Genomic DNA, 6,050 nt, shown 5'->3' with positions numbered 1-6,050 from the left:
AACCCAATAAACCCCCCCCCCCCCCTCTTGGTTAGCCTCGGGCTACTTCTTATGGGCTTAACATCCCTAAAAAACTTTCAAGATCCAAAATAAATATCTGGAGGTTCACACTATCAATAAGCATATAATAAATTTGATTCTCTCTAGACGCATACCACATTTGTTGGGGTCATTTGTTGACCCCGATACATCAAGCCATGCGCAAATGTAGCAAAATTGGCGAATAAAATAATACGTGAGTCGATGCAACCATTCACTTGTAGGACCAAATAATCTCCGATTACCAGATGGATGGTGATATTCCAATCAGAATATCAAATTCTACTAAGTCAAGGCCCCTCGTAGTCGAATCATATGAGATCGATCAAAATGGAGGATAGTCACCCAAAATTAAAGCAAAAGGCTGACCAAACGATGTCGGATCGATAAACAGACTACATCATTGCATCTAAAACGTCATTAAAATTAAGAATATATATTTTATTTCATCAATTTGGATCATCTTAGATGGTGACGTGAATCCCGAGGCGATTTGAATTTGATACGAAGGCATGCATATTGAGGAAATTTGCCTCTGCGGAGATGACATAATGTTCGATCATGAAACCAACTACGTCACTGCATCCAGAATGTTGTTGACATCTGGAATATATATTTTATTTAATCAATTTGGATTATTTGAGGTGATGGCGTCAATCTTGAAGTGAATTAAATATGATGTGAAGGAATGCATTACGAGGGAAATGAGGTCTCAGTGATGCACAAATAATGTCGGATTGACAAACAAACTGCATCATTACATCCAGAACATCGTCGAAATTAAGAGTATACATTTTATTTAATCGATTTGGATCATTTTAGGTGGTGGTGTAAATCTTGAGGCGATTCAAATATGATGTGAAGACACGTATATCGAGGGAAATTAGCCTCGTTGGTAATGAAATGACGTTTGATCGTGAGACGGATAGCGCCATTGCATCCTGAATATTGTTGATATTCATAATATACATTTTATTAAATAATTTTGGATCATATGATGTGATGGCATTAATCTTGAGGCGCTTTGAATATGATGCGAAGGCACATATTACGAGGGAAATGAGGTCTCGACGATGCTCAAATGACATCCGATTGTGAGACGGAGTACGTCATTACGGCTGTGACATTAGTAATACCCAAAATGCACTATCAATTCATCTAATTTTGATATTTAATGAAATCAACATGAGTTTCAAGGGGATTGCACATATTTCAATGAAAATACACATGAATCAAGACATCATTGGGAAAATTATTATTGTGTTGTTTTTGTGACTTAGTCTTAATGTTAATAATAATATTTTATTATTAAATATTATTATTAATATGATAAGAAAATGAAAGTCAAATGAAATATCTAATGGCATTAAGTGCATACCTCGTTTTATCAAAACAAAATATATGAATTCCAAAAATTCCGCAAAAAATAAGACCTTGGGCAGACGTTGCCTCAACCAGTGAGTAGCTCCTTTGCTAAAGCAATCCAACCTCCTCCACTTCTCCCTCAAGCCAAACTCCTCAACCAATGCTTCTTCCTATTCTCTTACAAGTCGTCCTCTCTAATCCGTATGCTTACCTTCTCTTCCCATCTGCATATGGGTCCAATGCCAAGCCGAGACCCATGCCACTACAGCTCTTCATAAATTAGAATCTCACCCTACCCAAAGCCTTTCCATTACTGCTGCAATCTCTGGCCGAGTGTCAGCTCTGCTACGAGGCAAAACTTCTTCTCAATATTGATGAGATCAAGCATCCTATTGACTCTTTCAATACATTTAATGAATTATTCATAATAAGAGCTAAAGTCTGGAGCAAGGCTGATTGCCTTTGAAGATCATGATGGCATTGCTATTTGTACAGTTGACTGCCATCTTATGGCATTTAAATTAGGTACTTAAATCAGTTGATGATAGCTTAAGACTCTGGATTAAGGATCATAAATTTTTTGTTCAAGGACTCTTAGGCGCTAAATTATCCTCTAATAACTTTATTCAAGGATCTTTAATGATATTTAGACTAGCGCGCAAAGATTACCATCATTTCCATGTTCCAGTTTTTAGAGTTATTGAGGCTTTTATGAATATTGTAGGATCTTTGTATACAGTGAATCCTATGTAGTTAACATAAGTATCACTTTCATAAAGAAGAAGAGTGATTACATCCACAAAGGTGATGAGTTTAGAAATTTCTCATTTGTAGGAAGCACTGTAATATGCATGTTTGAAAAGGATTCGATAGACTTTGATAAAGATCTTATTGTAAATAGTGAAAGATCTCTGGAGACTTTAGTCTCTATTAGCATGACAACATAGAGGTTAATCGATTGCTTATTTATAAAAAAAAGGAATAGAAGAAAAGATTTTGCCTCGACATGCATGCCAACACCACCGACAACCCTACGAAGGTATAAATTTTTCTAAACATAGATTCTCACTCTCGAATTTCATGGCGGACTGGAAAACTACCTATACACACCTTTATTACACGTGATGGGATGGGACCATGGTGCGGTGCCTACGACGAGGTGGGTAATCACCTAAAAGCCATATTTTAGAGTTCGTGGCACACTATAAAATTGCCTACACATGCCTTTATTGTGCGTGGTGGGATGGGACCTCCGTACGGTGCCTATGACGTGGTGGGGTTACTCATAAGTACCCTCGAGCGAGGGGAAAGTAAATTGTATTTTAAAATAGGTACCCTCGAAGACCCCATACATGCCTTCATTGAGCGTGGTGGGAAGGAAGATGATGGCCGCGGTGTCCTCGTTCGAGAACACCTACCATACACGCCTTTATTGCTGGGTGGGAAGGCCCAGTTTCTTGTAGTTTTCCCCTAAACAGGGGAGTCACCGGGAGGCTGCCAAAATTTCGGGTGAACATGAGACCTGTTTTGAACTTAAATGAACAAATTGAGGACCAAAGCTTGAACTTCCACTGTGGACTTAAACTGAAGTTTATGCTTGGACCAAATCACATTGAACTTAACTTGAACCTGATACATAAAACATGAAGGACTTGAATGAATATAAAAAACTTTTGACATTGAACTTTAACAATGAAATGGACTAGTATTTGGACACAAAGCAAATGATTAACAAAACATACTTGAATCTAATGAGTTCAAACTTGGACTTAATTTGAACATCAAATGGATATGACTTGAACTAGTTTAATTTAAACTCAAATGAATAAAGAACTTGATTCAAACTTAACTTGAGTAGTTGAACTCAAGTAAAGACTTGGATGAACGATAGGGGACTCAAACAAACGGAAGAGGCTCACTTCGAGCTTGAACTATACTTGAACTCATATTGGACTAGAGTTAGAAAATAATCTTAGACTCAAATAACATTGAACCTGCAAACCTTAAACTCAAACTTGAATGAGCATGAGCTCTAAAGAGCTTGAACAAGTGCAAATGGATTTAAAAATTAAATCTGAATGTAAAAACTTTGATTCAACCTGGAGGAGTTTGTGAGCTTTGGTTAGAATGAAAGAGTTCATTAAAAGCCAAAGCTCATGATCATAGAGAATTGAACTTTATAACAATTAAATGTCTTGATCATGCAAAGAGCAACGAGCAATGAAGCAATAAAGAATTTACATTAAAATCTCATTGAACATGAGTTGCTCATGACAAAATGAAATATTCATGAAGAATCGTTATACGAACATCGACGAGAAAAATCAACACTCAAGATATAATCAACTCTCAAAGACAATGAAGCACCTTCAGTATACCTATAAATAAAAAAACATCAATACTACCCATATTGGTGGGTCCATGAATTTGCAAAGAGGAAGAGGAGTTGGATGATACTAATGGAAAGAACTCTTAGTGAATATGATCATCTCAAGTGGAGTAAAGAAATGATATCAAGTTTATCATGCATACAATACATATAAGGCTTTGGCCTCCGCTTTACAAATATTATCAAGAAAGAAGGTGCAACAAGGATAATGATGTGTTCATACGTGAAACTTGCAAGGCACAAGATGACTATAATAAGTCATTTATAGTCAATACCAATTTGCGAACAAGTATATCGAACTTCTACAAGCCATGATGGTTAGTATACAATGATTGCAGTTCATCCAACAGTCAACGCTCACATACAAGTCAACACATAGATTCATTGATAAGTAATAATATCCCCTTCCTCCAGACATATGCAATGCAACATATGAGGGATGCTTAATATTTGTTGGTGATGATAGAAAATTCTTTGTTGGCAGTAGTGGTAATAAATAATAGGTGATGGATGCTATGACACCCCCGCAATCAACCACTATTCAGTGTCAGGAGAATACACAGGTTTCTCCATAAGCAAGAGTGGTTGGTGTGTAGCAAATACAAGCACATGTAAGCTATCATAGATGACCTGTTATACACACGACATAGCATCAACAATCAAAAAGTAGGAGATTCGTTAGTGTACTATAATTTACCTGCATAAATTATATAAGTAGTGCAAGATAGTTTACCTATACAAGGCAGCAAATAACTCGATTTAAAAGCTACTACTTTACGCCACCAGATCTGCAACACTCATAAAAAGCATACATAAGGCATTAAAAAAGTTTGAAATAAATGCCCCAGCATATGCACTGTAGTTTATATATGCATAGGTCCATTGAAAGGGGGTATACAATTATAAAATCCACATGGGCCCCAACGAGCGTGTTATTTGTACACACATGACGTCTAGAGATACTGTGCGGGTAAATAAATTTGAACCACCTGATCCTCTTAAGTGGGTAAATAGGAGTCGACAAGGTTCATCAAATAATTACAAAATGCCCTAGACACCCACATGGGTCACGCTGAGCTTGTTATTGGTACACATGTGATGTCTAGGGATGCTGCATGGGTCAATAAATTTGAACCTGATTCTCGTAAGCAGGTAGATAAAAGTTAACAAGGTTCAATAAATAATTATGAAATATCCCCCAAACACCTGCATGGGCCCCGATGAGCGTGTTATTGGTACACACGTGATATCTAGAAATGCTACACAGGTCAATAAATTTGAACCCGATCCTCCTAAGTGGGTAAATAAGAGTCGACAATGTTCAGCAAATAGTTACAAAATGCCCCCAAACACTCGTATGGGCCCCAGCATGCGAGTTTTTGGTACACACATGATGTCTAGGGATGTTGCGTGGGTTAATAAATTTGAACCCAATCCTCCTAAGTGGCAAAATAGGAGTTGACAAGGTTCAGCAAATAATTATAAAATGCTCCCAAACACCCGTATGGGCCCTGGCAAGTATGTTATTGGTACACATATGCACCTAGGGATATTATGCGGGTCAATAAATTTGAACCCGATCCTCCTAAATTGGTAAATATGAGTTGATAATGTTCAGTAAATAATTACAAAATGCCCCCAAACACCTGCATGGGCCTCAGCAAGCATTTTATTGGTACAAATGTGACATCTATAAATGCTGTGCGGGTCAATAAATTTGAACCCGATCCTCCTAAGAGGGTAGATAGGAGTTGACAAGGTTCAACAAATAATTATAAAATTTCTTCCAAACACTAGTATGGGCCATGACGAGCATGTTATTGGTACACACATGACATCTAAGAATGATGTGCAGGTCAAAAAATTTGAACCCCATCCTCCTAAATGGGTAAATAAGAGTCGACAAGGTTCAGCAAATAATTACAAATTTCCCCCAAACATGCACATGGACCCGAGCGAGTGTGTTATTGGTAAACACGTGACTTCTAGGGTTATTGCACGGCTCAATAAATTTGAACCCGATCCTCTTATATGGGTAAATAGAAGTTGACAAGATTCAACAAATAATTACAAAATGCCTACAAACACCCGCATGGGCCCCGACGAGCATGTTATTGGTACACACGTGACGTCTAGGGATGTTGCACGGGTCGATAAATTTGAACTTGATCCTCATAAGAAGGTAGATAGGAGTCGATAAGGTTCAAAAAATAATTACAAAATGTTTTCCACACATCTATATGGGTTCTGAAGAGTG

At 37.4% G+C, this 6,050-nt stretch overlaps 1 pseudogene; it reads left to right on the top strand.

Annotated features, from left to right (window-relative positions):
* Positions 1-2,351, top strand: part of LOC110092752 — a 27,522-nt pseudogene extending 25,171 nt beyond the window's left edge.
* Positions 2,352-6,050: the final 3,699 nt, after the last annotated feature.

The sequence above is a fragment of the Dendrobium catenatum genome, unplaced genomic scaffold (genome assembly GCF_001605985.2).
Source record: "Dendrobium catenatum unplaced genomic scaffold, ASM160598v2 fragScaff_scaffold_1436, whole genome shotgun sequence".
NCBI lineage: Eukaryota > Viridiplantae > Streptophyta > Magnoliopsida > Asparagales > Orchidaceae > Dendrobium > Dendrobium catenatum.
This window is presented reverse-complemented; position numbering and strand designations above follow the sequence as displayed.